Source organism: Hemicordylus capensis, chromosome 1 (genome assembly GCF_027244095.1).
Source record: "Hemicordylus capensis ecotype Gifberg chromosome 1, rHemCap1.1.pri, whole genome shotgun sequence".
Taxonomy (NCBI): domain Eukaryota; kingdom Metazoa; phylum Chordata; class Lepidosauria; order Squamata; family Cordylidae; genus Hemicordylus; species Hemicordylus capensis.
Window position 1 is genome coordinate 340,948,659 of NC_069657.1, and position 8,616 is coordinate 340,957,274.

Here is an 8,616-nt window from a genome sequence, read left to right on the forward strand (position 1 = left end):
CCATTAGAGTGTGACAGCCATGAATGCACAGATACCATTTGTGTCACCTCTGCAGTTGGACTGGCCTGTCATTTGGGAGGCTGGCGGGGCGGGGTTTGGAGGAGCCCCTGCCTCCATCTCCACAGCTGCCACCATCCCTACCTTTTTTAAAAAAGGTAAATACTAGCTTTTCTCCCCCCCCCCATATTTACTTTATATATTTATTTACTCACTTACTTGTCATATTTCTGTACCACCTGATATAGAAATCTGCAGGTGGTGTACAAGTTAAAACATAAAATAAAAATAATATAAAACAGTTAAAAATTCATAAGACCGATAAAAACAGTCAAAACACATCAAAATTTCGATTTCAATTAAAAGCCTGGGGAAACAGGTACATCTTGAGGTTCTTCCTAAAAGCAAACAGAGAAGGAGATGCTCTTATTTCAGCAGGGAAAGCGCTCCAAAGCCCCGGGGCAGCCACAGAGTTGCCACCGAACGGGTTTGCGGCACCCGTAGTCGGACCTCTCCAGATGTTCTTATTCGGTGACAGGGTTCATGACAGAAATGGCACTTTCGTAAGTACCCTGCACCCTTTAGCGAAAGCCCTTTACTTGTAAAGGGGAATCCTTGCTGGATTCTCCCTTACAAGTATACCCCTTGAGCTCCTTGAGCTGGCTCACAAGCTGCCTCTTCTAGCCATGCCCAACTCGACTCGAGCTTGGATCAGCTTCTCTTCTTATGGGGCCAGTCTGGCTCGAGCACGAGCCTTCAAGCAGAGCTGACTCGAACTCAAGCCCGGCTCACACACCTCATGTGTGTGTGTGCGTGGGGGGGGGATTTCTATCAGATACTGAGAAAGAGTTAAACCTGCACTTGGCTAGCAGCACAACCCCAATCCAATCTGGGCCCCACACAGCTACTTTTAGGTGACGAAAAAGACTCTGTGAAGTCCAGGCATTCACAGATCTCCCATGTTACGCGGGATGATATCACAGAGATGTTGCTTTGGAAACATTGCACCGGCAAACAGAGGAGGATCCCCATTTGGGGAAGTGGGTGCATTGCCCCTCTTCTTGCCTGCCCCACATTCTTGCCAGCCCCACATTCTCTCACCAAACATACCATTTCTTCCTCTCTGTCTTTCGCTCTGTCTGTCTCTCGTGCTTGAATATTGCTTTTTCATTTTCACTTCTTGCCAGCAGATGGCGATGATTCTTGGTCTTTTTTCTAACTTCCTTTGTAAAGCTGTTTCCTCCCTCTTAGAGTGTTCAGTGGGATCCCTTGCTCCAAATGCAGTAATTACCATATTTAGTCAGTACCCAAATTGCATATTTACTTCCTTAGCACCAATGTGCCTTTTTTTTTCCTTTTCCCCCACCCCCAAAGGGTGTGCAGGGGCTAGCCCAGACCCTAACCAATCAGAAATCAGAATAGCTTGCAGGTACCTATTCTGACCACTAGCCAGCAAACAAGGCCACCCCAGTTATCTGATTTCCCAGGGTCCTTCTAGGAGGCTGAGGAGCCTCGCTGGAGATCCTTGTGTAAAATGGGAGCACTCCATCTGCAAGCAAATGGAGTTCAGAACAGGTTGGAGCCCTGGCCACCTTTCTCCAGAGGTCCTCAGTGTAAGTTCTTTGGACAGGTTTGTGATTTATATAGCTTAATTTTCAAATCTTATAAAGGACTATATAAAGTAAATGCTGCTTAGAACTGCAACCAATTCTATAATGTTTATTCCAAATAAAGGCTTAATAAACTCATTGGGGTTTGCTCCCAAGTAACTGCTATGTGCATAGGATTACAGCCCAAGGACCTATCCCAGAAACGTTTATATTGTGAGAAAAGGAGTAATAAGGCTTGTTGTTGTTGTTTTTAAAAAATGCATGTCTCTGTTTGTGAGAAGAAAGGAAAGTAGTGGTGTGGCCAAATACATTGTGGTATCTTCAGGTGATGTGAGACATGTGTATGCAGGTGCTACCTGCAAATAGGTCCTCAAGATTCAACCCCCTCCCCTTCAGTTGATCTTTGCCTAGTCCTGCATGGGGTGAGGTGGAAAGGGCCGAGATTGCAAGGAGGGGGAGAAATTGAGGCAAAGGTGATAGAAGGAGGGATGAAGCTACTGAGGGGAAGAAGAGGCATGAGGACTTGAGGAGGGTTAGGGTTAGGCTACTTTGAACACACGCCACGAACCACTCTAAGGGCAGGATTCCTTTACTCACAGCCAACCAAGGGGTGAATTTAGCATTAAATCAGCACTCAGTAGCCAGCTGCCAAGTGTTGGTGTGAAAGGTGGAGATTTTGACTGAGACAAGTAAACAACTCCACAGAGGGAGAAAACCATGGGTTTGGTGATTCACTTTTTAACTTAGGGTTGGATCTGCGTACTATTAGCCCACCCTATGAACACCTCTGCTCCACCCCCTCCAGCCCCTGATGGTGTAGTTGGGAAATGACTTGCCTAGTGAGCAAGAGGTTGCTGATTTCAATCCCTGCTGGTATGTTTCCCAGAATATGGGAAAACATATGGAGGAAAAGCCACCTGTACTGATGCTGATGCTGTATGGCTCATGGCCAGAATATGAGAAACACATATATCGGGCAGGAGTGATATAGGAAGATGCTGAAAGGCATCATCTCATACTGAGCAGGAAATGGCAATGGTAAACCGCTCCTGTATTCTACCAAAGACAACCACAGGGCTCTGTGGTCACCAGGAGTCAACATCGACTCGAGGGCACAACTTTATTTTATTATGGCTTGATGGAGAAGGTAAAGGGCTGTCTCTTCTCAGACACTACATCAGGAGTGGCCAATCCAAGGCTCCCCTGGTGTTTGCTGGACTACAAGCACAATCCCTGGTTGTAATCATTTGTGTTCACTGCCTCTAGCCTCTACCCCATCTTGTACCATTAGCTTTCCCCAATAGCAAATTTCTACTGAAAAAGAGTTAGTATAGCACCTCAATTTTGGCAAGTGTTGGCTGAATCTGATTGCAGGGTTGGGGAAGGAACTGTTTCTTCTTCAGAGAGCTACCAGGCTGGTGAAAGATCGATGAAATATCATGCACAGAAAAAGAAAGAATGAATGAATAAATAAACACATAAATAAAAAGTTCCCATTCAGAGTGTTTCAAATTCAGGCAAGGGAGAGATTGAGTGGCTGCTGGAACCCGATGGAGACAGCTGTTAGTATCATTTGTGCTGAAGAGCTAACAAATAGTTGACACAATGGAGGTGTTAAAGGGAAAGATGTTTCATTCCTGGTGTTTCCTTATAAGCTCTTAATAACAGGAGTGCTTTCATGTTTGAGATACACTTTTTTAAAACAAGGGTGATGACCAATTGTTAACAATCCTGTGAGAAAATTCTTCCTGCAGTTCTCAGGACAAATGTGTTTCAGTGACGGGAAAGCAAACACTATTCCACACCGGATGTCAACATCTATGTATGGCTTTGGGGATGTGGGAAGCACAGCACACTCTGATCGGGAGGATGCGTGACAGTAAACAGGAAGTTCTTGCGGGCACAGCTGAGTCCTTGGACATGCTCTGGAGCACTTGACATTTCAATGAAGCAGGTAATTGCTGCTGATACGGCTCCTTTGTCCAAAACACACACACATTTGGGATGTTATTCGTACAAGAAAGTATCTTGTACATTTCATAAGTCTTGACCACAAAAGAATTCTGCTTGGAGAGAGCCTGGAACTCTGGATCTGAAACAGTGTTGAAATAGTGTTGACAAGAGGAGAGCTCATATTGCCAACTTTCCCACAAGCCTCTGTAGCTGTACTGGTAACAGTGGCTTAATATGCAGACATTAGCATGTCAGGCTATTTATCTTCATGTCATGACATGAAATGCTTTGTCTGTTGATTTCTGTCAATCAAGCTGCTGTTAAAAACAGAGGAACAGGATGGGCTGGTTTTATTGTGGTCAGCTGGCAACCCTAGTTGAACAGTAGGAGACAGACTAACAATCTGACTTTGGGGGAGAGACATAACTCAGAGTTTGAAGTGTGTGCTTTCAGTGCAGAAAAGTCCAGGTTTAATCCCAGACATCTCCAGGTAGCGATAAGAGAAACCTCCTTCTGTTACCCAGAACAGCTGTTTCCAATTGGACAATACTGAACTAGATGGACACATGGTTTGACTCTAAAAGGCAGCTTCATAGGTACAACGGACATAATAAGGCAGCTGGCCTGGCACAGTGGCTAAATCCTGGTACATGTAAGTAGCCCAGGGAAGTGCAAAAGGTCCTGTTCATATTAGAGACTGTTTGTATGATGGAGGGAAGGCAGGGCTCTTCCTGGTTTGGGGAAATCCCCAGCAACATGTCCTTAGTGGGGCCCTCCTCCTAATTCTCCTATCCCTCATCTTTACTTCTTTCATGTCTCCCTGAGAGAAAGCAGACAAGCAATGGTGGCAACGTCTTCTGAGTGGTGCAGCAGCAGTGGATCCAGTACTCACCACTTCCCAAAGGGAGAGGACAACGGTTAGCAGCAGTTCCTTGCAGGGCTGCTGTGGCTTTTCATCTCAGTGGACAGCACAGCAGAGAGGAGGGGAGCCCATCCACCTAGAGAGCCCCAAACCCTAAAGTCCCCCATCTGCACCACCAGCCATGGTAGATGCAGTTCCTTCTTAGTAGCAGCAAGTCAAAGATTGGTGCTGGGCCCAGAGCATCTGTCTAATGAGGCCAAGTCCTGATGCTAGCCTTGTGGGGGGCGGTGACAGTACCATGTTGCATATTTCTGTGAGCTGGAAAGTCCCTAGATCAAATCTTTTCTCGGTCATAGTCTCACTGAGTTGCTTTAAGCAAGATACCATTCTCTCAGCGTAGTCTATATCTGTAACATGAGGATAAAGAATACCCACTGCTAACTGAGCATCTTTTAAAGTGGTGATTCTCTTATATTTATCCGTGGAAGAGGAATTGGCCCTATCCAGCCCCAGCACAGTATCCGTCCAGTGGTTGTTGCTGGTATCTGCCTTATGTTTCTTTTTAGATTGGGAGTCCTTTGGAGACAGAGGGCCATCTTATTTATGTATTTATTTTTCTATGTAAACTGCTTTGAGAACTTTGGTTGAAGAGTGGTATATAAATATTCATCGTCATCGTCGTAGTAATATTGGCCTACTTTACAGGTCTGATATAAGGATTATGAAGATCATGCATGTGAAACAGTCTGTTGGCTTGAAATCTGCTCCGTGAAGGCTAAGCTATATGCACAAAATTGGAGAGGTCAGCTGTGTTTAAAGAGCTATTCAAGTTAGCCTCCTCCCATCCGTGAGAAGTGATAATTAGCTGAGCAAAACCAGACAGATGGAAGAAATGGAGCCACAATAAGGATCATGTAATAGCAACAGGACTTTGAATTTTTCATAATGCTGGCAGCCAAAACTGAGTGAACTGAACATGAAATTCCTAAATTAGATGTTTGCAGGAAAAGCTGGATTGGTAAAACTGCAGGTTTTAATTGGAACTAAAGTAAGTTCATGCCAGGCTGAGCTGATTTCAACCCACTGGTGATCATTGGATCATGCTGTTTTTTAATCTGCATGGGGCAGCTACAGGTCAACTCACCCTACTTGCAAGAGTATTAATGGAAAAGTACTTGGAGGAGGAAAAAAAATTGTAAGCCCTATAATCCATCAAGTGCTTTTCAAGATGAAGCATCCTTTGGAGCATTATAGCTCAGCATGAAATAATCTGTTTTTTAAAAATGTGTGATGTGGCACAGAGCATCTGATTCAGACATCTGTACTGATTTATCAGCTGGCACCTTTTAAACTGACTTTTTGTAACAGCCAGAATAGTTTTTAAGTACTTGAATTTAAATAAAGACTAATTTCTTTCTGATGGCTAATGATACATGAACATCATTCAAAGGATGCAACAAGCCCTGAATGAGCAGCAGTGCATTTGTTCTTATTTGTGTCTCCTTCATTCCTTTTTATCTTGTTTCCCCTGCCCAGCAGCAGCTAGAACAGTGATTCTCAAACTTGGGTCCTCAGGTGTTATTGGACTTCAACTCCCATAATCCCCAACCAAAGGCCACTAAGGCTGGGAATTATGGGAGTTGAAGTCCAATAACACCTGAGGACCCAAGTTTGAGAATCCCTGAGCTAGAAGGTCAGTGAGAAGAACTTCTGGTGGGTCTGTGGGAGAGCGGGCTTAGCCTGCTTTCCCCACAGATGAGCAGCCTCCAAGCCCTGGGCAGCCCGATCGGCCACCCACACAACTGCCAGCTCCATGACTGAGCCAGTGGAGGCTGCAGGGATCCGGGACCTCCTGGCCCCCGGAAGTTCCAGCATGGAACTTCCAGGAAGTTCCGGGATGCCCCGTGCAAGCGCGTGGGGCATTCTGGAGAGAACCCCAAGGCTGGGAGGCTGCTGTGCTGTGTCACTGGCACACGAGCAAAAAATTGAAGTTAACAGAGTGTTCACTCCATTAACCTCATTTAAGGAGAATTCCTCATTTAAGGAGAATTAGGTGGGCTAGCTGCCTTGAAACCACCGGGCTTGCCCACGAGCCTGGTGGTTCCGACAATCAGTAGAAAGCGGGCTAGGTTCCCTTAGCCCGCTTTCTACTGAACATGGGAATACCTTCATATTTTAATCAAACTGCCCAAGAATGTTGAACACAGAAACCTCTAATCACAGAATGGCAAGAGGAGGGATGTGCAGATATATAAAACAGAAAGGCAACACGTAGGTACTTCACCCTATCCTTGTTTTAATTTTTGCCAGGGAGAAAAAGAAAGTAAGAAAGTCTTGTCAACTTTCTGCTTTCTCTCATTGCAAAATTAAGGCTTCTCTCTTTAAGGATTTATATTTAGGATTTTAATTTCTCTGCGTTTGGGGCTTGCTTATAGACAAAGGATTTTCTCCTTACATAACCCTAGTCTGACTTCTTTATTCTTCTGAATAAGTGAGATTGCTTGTGTTTAGCCAGTTATTCCTTGCTGTTCCTTAATATTCAGAGGACATCCCCGCCCAAGTTGGCAGTGTCTCTGCTATGCAGGAGAATAAGCAAAAGACAACTGTGTCTGTTCCTCCTGACCCACCTTCCAAAAAGAGGAAAGGAAGAAATCTCAAATGACAAATGATAATTGCCTGGTTTTATATTTGTTATTTATTGAGGTATCTTCCAACTTCTCCTTTCAAAACATATGTGTGCATTATACAGTATTATACTTGAAATAAGTATACTAGATATCTATTCTATCTATAGATATCTATAGATATAGATATCTATAAGTATACTAGATATCTATTCTATCGCCCTTTAATTTTCTCTTGGCTCTCTTTCTTTCTTTCTTTTTCTTTATTTTCACACTGCATATGTGCATTCAGTATCAGGTGAATTTCAGACAGTTCCAGAAGTAAGCCACATACAAAGAAAGCCATACACATAACCAATGTTTTTTGCTTATATTTTGTTCAGAACAAATATTAAAGGGGGACATTTAGCTTTCTTAAGAGTTGTTGTAGTAAATGATTATAACAGCTAATCCAAATCTGCAGGTGGATTTGTTAATAATAATCTTACCTGCACACAGGTAGGTGCATCTTAGTGTGCATCTTACTTTTCAGGTGAAGCTGTGCATCTACAGTTTCACTTGTAATTAGATACAAAGTGGGATATGAAAAAGAAACTGAAATATTTAGATTTTTTTAACATTAATTTTGAATACAATCATATTCAAAATTAAAACAATTGCTGTGAATAATACATTAGTTTCCTTCCATTGTAATATTTATTTCCTGACTGTGGATCTTGTTAATTAAAATAGCTTTGGCGCATGATTTTTTTATGGTCACTGACAATAATTGATGTGTTCCTTTTTTTTTTTTTTTTTTTTGGTATGTCAGGGGTAATATCCCCCACCCCCCATGATGCATGCAGGGATATCCTGATTTAGGGCACAGGCTGTGAATACATAGGAGATCAGTTTCCCATGTGCAACATCAGCTATTGTTATGAAAACAATTAACTGGAAAAGCCTATGAGAAGAACATGATCTGGATTTGCTGAGCAACTGTAGATATGATAGCTATGACGTTTAATGGTGGGGACGCTTGTCAAATTGTCTTCCTCTGGAAACTTTATTTCCTCCTATTATCAATAGTTTCAGCTGTGATGTGTTAACTTCTTATTTTTAGTAAGATAAGAAAATACATTTACAGGATCTGATTTTCTCCTCCATCATACACGCAAACACAAACTGTGATTCCCAGACTACGTACTTGTGGAATAGCCACTGAGGACTTCAACTGCTCTTTTTCTGCATGTAATTAATTAAGATAGCCACACATTTCATATATAGTTTGAATGTGAATCAGTACTTTCAAAGGGAAAGGACACACTCCCTAAGAAGGTGCTGTTACGGGAAGTTCACTTTCCCCTTTATCCTCCATATTCAACAAAGGACTGGCTCATACATTCAGATTCATCACTGAAGGTGAGTGAGTGAGCAAGTGCGTGCACACATAAGCACACACACACAGGGTTCACAGTCTGGTTCTCAGTTACATCCTATTAAGGCTGCCATAAGGAAAAGAGGTCAGAGATGCACAGAAGAGATGCACTTTAAGAGTTGCACAGAAGAGGGCATTTCAAGGTGCAGCTTT